Raw genomic sequence first — 8,299 nt, 5'->3', positions numbered from 1 at the left:
AGCCAGGACATGGAAGCAACTTAGATGCCCATCAGCAGATGAATGGATAAGGAAGCTGTGGTACATATACACCATGGAATATTACTCAGCCATTAAAAAGAATTCATTTGAATCAGTTCTAATGAGATGGATGAAACTGGAGCCCATTATACAGAGTGAAGTAAGCCAGAAAGATAAAGAACATTACAGCATATTAACACATATATATGGAATTTAGAAAGATGGTAACGACAACCCTATATGCAAAACAGAAAAAGAGACACAGAAGTACAAACAGACTTTTGAACTCTGTGGGAGAAGGTGAGGGTGGGATGTTTCAAAAGAACAGCATGTATATTATCTATGGTGAAACAGGTCACCAGCCCAGGTGGGATGCATGAGACAAGTGCTCGGGCCTGGTGCACTGGGAAGACCCGGAGGAATCGGGTGGAGAGGGAGGTGGGAGGGGGGATCGGGATGGGGAATACGTGTAAATCTATGGCTGATTCATATCAATGTATGACAAAACCCACAGAAAAAATAAATAAATAAATAAAGGAAAAAAACCAGAATAATACACAAACACACAAATATCGTCTTTATCCATTCATTCGTTGATGGACACTCGTTTCTCTATCTTGGTTATTGTGAATAACGCAGCAATAAATGTGAGCGTGCAGATCTCTTTTCTATAACTTGTTTTAATTTCCTTCAGATATATATCCAAAAATGGGATTTCTGGATCATACGGTAGTTCTATTTTTCATTTTTTGAAACATAACATTTTATTGAGGGTTCACGATATGTACTAAGTGCTTTACTTATAACATTTTATTCTTCACAGCAACCTGAGATTAAAAAATTCCTATGCTTATTTTACAGATGAACGTACTGAGTTATGCAACATCCACCTGGCTCCCCCACGTTTCCCATTCCCTTGCAGTTGGGTGGGACCAGAGGTGCTGGTAGACTAGAGCCCATGCATGGCTCTCCAGCTTTCCTCTCCCCTTACGTAGTGCCCAAAAGGTCAGTGTCCAGATGGGACGGTGGATTCAGCATCGGCCGGGTGCTTTGAGCAGAGTCCCTCACTTCCCCCACCAACCAACATTACATGTCAGATAAACACCAAAAATAAGAAATAAATCTTTGTCTGTTATGTTACCAAGATTTCAGTGGGTTTTTTTTTGTTTGGTTTTAATTGCAAAACAACCTGACCGCTTTCACATATACAAGAGAGTCTGAGTAACTTACCTAACAGGACACAGCTGTTACCTAACAGAGTCAGGATTCACACCCAAGTCCACTTGTGTTCTTTTTTAAAAGTTTTGGCAAAATACGCTACATAGCTTCCCAGGTGATGCTGGTGGTAAAGAACGTGCCTGCCGATGCAGGAGATGTAAGAGACCTGAGTTTTGGCATGTGGGCTCTAGAGCACAGGCTCAATAGTGTTGCATGGGCTTTGTTGCTCCGTAGCAAGTGGGATCCTCATGGATCAGGGATCAAACCCTCTGTCCCTTGCATTGGCAGGCAGATTCTTATGCACTCTACCACCAGAGAAATACAGAAGCAATTTTTGTTTTAATGTATAATTTTAAGTGGCATTAAGTACAAGTACAATATTGTGCAACCATCCCCACTTCTCATTTCCAGAACCTCCTTTATCATTCTGAAGAGAAACTCTGTACCCAATAAATAAGAATTCTCCATTCCACTCTCCTTTGGCCTCTGGTGACCATTTTCTACCTCCTGTCTCTATGAATTTTCCTTTTCTAGGTGCCTCATGTAAGTAGAATCATACAATACCTGTCCTCTGCACTCACATTTATTGCTGCATTATTCACAATAACCAAGATAGAGAAACAAGTGTCCATCAACGAATGAACGGATAAAGGAGATATATGTGTGTGTATATATATATATATTTTTTGGCCATAGGATCTTAGTTCCCTGACCAGGGATCGAACCTGGGCCCCATGCAGTGGAAGTATGGAGTCAGCCACTGGACTGCCACACAGTCCCTCTGGTATGTGTTTTTTTCATGTAGCATAATGTTTTCAAGGTTCATCCACATTGTAGCATGAATCAAAATTTCATTCCTTTTTAATGGTTGAATAACATTCCATCATTTGTATATACAACATACTGTTTATCTATTCATCTCTTGAGGGACATCTGGGTTGTTTCCACTTTTTGCCTATTATGAATCATGTGGCTGTGTTTGTTTTAGTCCCAGCTTTTATTTCTTTTGGGTATATATTTAGGAATGAAATTGCTAGGTCACATGCTGACTTTGCTTTTTGAGGAACTGACCAGCTGTGTTCTTTTTTTTAAAAAAATCAGGTTCAATGAGGAATACTTCAGACAAAGTAAAATTCATTTTTTAGGTGTACAGTTCCACGAGCTTTGTCCAACACACACAGTCATGTAACTACCTCCACAATCAAGATAGAGCAACATGTTTTATCAACTCAAAAGTCCTCTTGTGCCCCTCTGCAGTCTACTCCAAACCCTTACCCCTAGACCATGGCAACTGATGGGCTATAGTTTTGAGTTTTTTGGACTGTCATACAAATGGAATCACTGGAGCCTGGCTTCTTTCAGGCAGCACAATTTGTTAAAAATTCATCCATCCATGTCAGTGTATCAAGCATTTGCTCCTTTTTATTACTGAATAGTCAGAGAAGGCAATGGCACCCGACTCCAGTACTCTTGCCTGGAAAATCCCATGGACGGAGGAGCCTGGTAGGCTGCGGTCCATGGGGTCGCTAGGAGTTGGACACGACTGAGTGACTTCACTTTCACTTGTCGCTTTCAAGCGTTGGAGAAGGAAACGGCAACCCAAGCCAATTTTCAATGGCTAATGATGTTGAACTTTTCCCCATATGCTTACTTACCATCTTTTCCTCTTATCTGGTAAAGTGTCTGTTCAAATTATTTGACCATTTTAAAAAATGGGTTGTTTTCATCTTATGGAGTGTGAGAGTTCTTTATATGACCTGAATAAAATCTTTTTGTTTCTAATACAAATCTTTTATTAGATGTTTTGCAAATATTTTCTTCCAGTTCGAGTCTTGCATTTTCATTTTCCTAACAGTGACTCTTTAAGAGCCGAAGTTTTCATTTTAATGAGTATAATTTATCAATTTTTTTCTTTCATGGTTTGTCCTTTTTATCTATGAAATTTTTACCCAACTCTAAGTCACAAATGGGCTTCCCTGGTAGCTCAGCGATAAAAAATCTGTGTGCCAATGCAGGAGACAAGGGTTCCATCCCTGGTCTGAGAAGAACCCCTGGAGAAGGAAATGGCAACCTACTCCAGTATCCTTGCTTGGGAAATCCCACGGACTATAGCCCAGAGGAGCCTGGTGGGCTATAGTCCATGGGGTCACTAAGAGTAAGATGTGACTTAGCGACTGAATAATAACAACAAAGTTACAAATATTTTCTCCTCTATTTTTATTCTAGAAGGTTTATAGCTTTATATTTATGTTTGGGTCTATGATTCATTTCATTTTTGTGTGGAGCTCAAGGTACAGATCAAGGTTCTTTCTTGCATTGTTGCTGTTTAGTCGCTCAGTCTTTTTCACATACTGATGTCCAGTTTTTCCCGCACCTTTTGTTGAATGGTGGAATTTCAGCAAATTTCCACCATTTGCTGGAAATTAAGAACCACCCTGTTCTTAACTGCCATATTATATGGTATATAAGAGCTCTTTCCCTTATTTGTACCAACATCTAGCGATACTTGGGAGTTATACATGACATAGTTGCACTATTATTTTTAATAGTTTACAAAGTACTTTTGTTTATATAATCTCTTTGACTCATAGTCAACCCTGAAAAGTAGTAATAAAAATATTATTCCTATTTTACAGATAAAGAGACTCAGAGAAGTTAAACATTCAGCTAAGATGACAAAGCTTTTGATGCTATTTTCAATACATTATTGACCTTTGGTAAACACTGAGCTGCCTTTTCCAGGATCCAGGTTAGTTTCATAAATCTGCCTGGTACTCAGGAGCACAGGAAGCAGAAGTCTATACTCAATACTTCATTTTGAGCTCACTGGTCCTTGGAAAATGGAGAAACAAAGTCATTTGGTGCAGTTGAGATCCAGGAGGACTGCCATTTGGACTACCCGTGAGAAGCAGTCATGTGTCTCAACCCAGCCATGAACTGGCCATGGTCATGCAAACTTCATTGTATGAAAATGTAATTAGAGATTTTTTTTTAAAGTATATTGCTGAGCTTCAACAAGAAAAAAAAATCTGTCACTAAATAATTCAAGAGCAAAGCAATAAAGTGATCTGGCTTATGTTTTTGGTCATTTCTTCTGCCCACTAGCCACTCCTTTTCCCCTGGGAAGCACACCCACATAGCACATCATCAGAGGGGGCCCTTAGGAGCCATTCTGCTACCACCTGACTCTGCCTCCCCCGCCAGGGCTGTTTGTACCAGAGGGGGACAAGCCACCCTTGTTGATGGTGAGATTGTTTCTTTGGGGAATTGAGGACTGGACTGAAACAGATCGTCATTCTGTAGTTGGCTGGAATTTTAACGTGTGGACTGGGAGCTATACAGCAGCCTTATTAACCCACATGTTAAGTGGGTCAAAGGAGAAAGAAAAACAGACACGTAGAGAGAAAAGGAGTAAGGTCGGGGGAGGGGAGAGGTAGGCGCTCAAGACTGCTTTACTGTTCCTGGTTCCAGACCCTTCCAGTGGCCTCGCTTCCTATCTGTCTTGGTGCAGTGAAAGCATCTCTCTGTCCTTTAAAAATTGCCCTTTTACCTGAAACTAGCTCAACTGGGTTTCTGTTACTTACAACCCAAGAGTCCTAACTATTACAATGGAGGTAAATTTAGTTACCACAGAGTAGAAAGACCTGGCCTTGAACTGACTTATGGGGATTTAAAAAGAGAGCTGGGGACTTCCCTGGCAGTCCAGTGGTTAGTGAAGTGAAGTGAAGTCGCTCAGTCGTGTCCGACTCTTTGCGACTCCGTAGACTATAGCCCACCAGGCTCCTCCGTCCATGGGATTCTCCAGGCAAGAATACTGGAGTAGGACTCCATAATTCCAATGCAGGGCTCTGGGTTCGATCCCTGGTCAGGAAAATAAGATCCCTACTGCTACGCAGTATGGCTGAAAAATAAAAAAAAATAAAAAGAGAGCTGACTTTTTGGGCAATGGGTGCTATAACTGGGAGACAAAAAAATCTCTCCCCTTTTGTTATTTATAAAATAAATTGCATGAAAGGATTAGGCCAGCTGAGTGAACAACAGCTTGTATAAGAAGAACAAGAGAGAGTATTACGCAGCTTAAACTAGCATTTGTTTCCAACTGGGAAGGAACAGGAAGGAGTGAAGGAAGAAACTGGAGTAGAAGGGAAGCCAGTGAAGGAAGTAAGGAAAAGTCTAAGAAGGTGTGGTGCCCAGAACATCTTTACACACTCACATTACATTTGGAAACACCTCCACCTTTGGATGAAAAATGCTGGTCCACTGCCAAGTATTATTTTGTAAATTAGATACTTTCTGTGAAATTAGTTAGCCTTTTGACACATTTCCAGCCATTTCTCTGAAGCAGCCCTTGTGAAATCTTGATTCTCTCTTTACAAACAGAGTTAAATACTGGGGCCTCGTGTTTTTTTCTTTGCCCAGAGTCTGGGTTTCTTTGCTGTGTTCCTGCTTTGGCCATTAGCTGTGATGAACAGAATGAATGATGCACAGAGGCGGGTGGGGACAATGGGGCTGATTCATGGTTTGGGAAAACAGGGAATTGTCACAGAGCAAACACTGGCCCTCCTTTTTACTGAGGACGTTGCAATGTGGAGCTGAAAGCATCTTGTTTGGATTCTTCCAACCAGTGGATAAGCTTCTAAATGACAGGTGCAGTGTAGGGTCCCCAGGGTCCCCAGGGGCGCTTATAACAATCCTGAGATATGCTGGCAGAGTTTGTGTTCTTTGTAAACAGAGAGAGGTTATTCAAACAGCTGTTAATTTCATTAAAAAACCTCATTTTCAGGTCCCAGAACAGGCATTTCTTTTGATGTCCAGATTATCTCTGAGTTTTATATTTGCATCCATTCTTGTTAACTTAGCTAGGATGTCAGGTGCTCAGCTTACATTTGGGTTGGTGTTTTGGCTTGAGCTTCAAAATGAATTTACCTTTAGAGCACATTGAATTTGATCAAAATTAATCTGATTGATAATACAGCACTATATATATGTTTATTAACATCAGATTGTACGTGTTGTTTGGTGGTCTTTTTCATTGAGCACTATAACATGAAAATATTAATTTATCAACTTATTTTAATCTACAATATCACTTCTCATGGGTGTGTTGTGTGTGACTATGAACCATCATTTCTTTAACTTGTCCTTTGTTATTGGACATTCAGGTTGTTTTCAACTTTTAATAGCTATAAACATGCATCAGTAAAAATTATTGCAGCTAAATCTTTATACGTTTCCTTATTTCCCAAGGGGAAAAATCCTGGATTTTGATTACTGGGTGAGAAGAGATGCATATATTTAATATTTTTCACTCATGCAGAGAAATTGCCCTCCAGAGTGCAATTCATACTTCCTCCAGGTATGAAGTACTTTCCTCCACAAACAGGCCCTCTAGTCTAAACTTTATCTAGCTTATCTTCTTGCTTTTTTCTAGGAAAATGATCATATAATATACACATAATGACTTTAGGCAGGATTTAATTTACCAGGTGGGCAAAAGTGCCAAGAATTATAATATGTCATTGTTGGTGAAAATATGGATAAGTGGGTGTGCTCAAACCCTCTGACTGTAAGTATTTTTGAAGGATAATTTGAGAGTATCTGTAAAAATTTTCAAATTGCATATCCTTTGGCTTAGCAAATTCAATTCTAAAAGACTATCCTTCATAAGTGAATAAAGATAGGTGCATAAAGTTATTTATTGAAGCATTTTTAATAGCAAAAAATTTAAACAACTTAAAATTTATCACTAAGGTATGATTAAATTATGTACATTTATGCTATGAAATACTGTGAAGCCATTAAAGAGCAGAAGATAAATGGCTAGTACCAACCTGGAAGTCTATGCGCTTAGTCCCTCAGTCATGTCTGACTCTGCAACCCCATGGACTGGGGGCCCACCAGGCTCTTCTGTCCATGGGGATTCTCTAGGCAAGAATACTGGAGTGGGTTGTGATGCTCTTCTCCAGGGGATCTTCCTGATAAGGAAGATCTTCCCGTCCACACTATTTTGCTAACTGTAAAAAAAATATTTTGCAAGACAATAATATATTACCCCAATTTTATTTTTCAAAATCCAAGTATAAATCTCAGAAATATACAGATAAAAAAGTTTATTGAAGATGATTACCTCTGAGATATAGAATTGACAGAATAATGAGAAACGTTTACTTTTAATCTTATATGTTGTTTAAATATTTTAATGAGCATTTATTCTTCTATAAAGGGTGAAAATTAATTTGTCTCCTCTTTCTTGATTTTTATACATTTTTCTTTTTATATCTTGTTGAATTAGCTCAGAATTTTAAGAATAAGAGTAGTAACAAATGACATCCTAGTCTTGTTCTTGGTTTTAATAGTAATATCAAATACTTTTCAATTAATATCGATTGTTGTTTTCTGGACATTCTTTATGATGTCAAGGAAATACCCTATGATTCTTATTCAGTTGGAGATTTTTACTGTGCTTGTTGAATTTTATTAAAAGCTTTTTTGTCACCCATCAAGATGACCATATAGTTTTTATTTTTGGTTCAATTAATGTGATTAATTGTTTTAATACATTTTCAAATGTCAAACAATTCTAACATCCCTAGAATAAATCATTCTTGGTCATAGTGTTATTATTTTAATGTGCTTTCTAGATTTGATATGCTAATGTTTTTATTATGGTAAAAACCACAAGGGGCTTCCCAGATGGCTCAGTGATAAAGAATCCAGCTGTCAACACATGAGATTCAAGAGACGGGTTCAATCCCTGGGTCAGGAAGATCCCCTGGACGAGGAAATGGCAACCCACTTCAGTATTCTAGCCTGGAAAATCCTATGGACAGAGAAGGCTGGTGGTCTACAATCCATGGGGTCGCAAAGAGTCGGACAGGACTAAGTGACTGAGCATCCACACATGGAAGTTTTATTTTTAATTTTTTGAGGAATCACTGCAGCATTTTCTATAGTGGCTGCATCATACAATCCCACCAACAGGCACAGTTTTCAAGTTCCAATTTCTCCACAGCCTTGCCAACACTTACTATTTGTTTCTTTCTTTCTTTTTTTTTTTTTTTGATAGTAGCCTTATGGCAGA

The sequence above is a fragment of the Cervus canadensis genome, chromosome 1 (genome assembly GCF_019320065.1).
Source record: "Cervus canadensis isolate Bull #8, Minnesota chromosome 1, ASM1932006v1, whole genome shotgun sequence".
Taxonomy (NCBI): Eukaryota; Metazoa; Chordata; class Mammalia; order Artiodactyla; family Cervidae; genus Cervus; species Cervus canadensis.
This window is presented reverse-complemented; position numbering follows the sequence as displayed.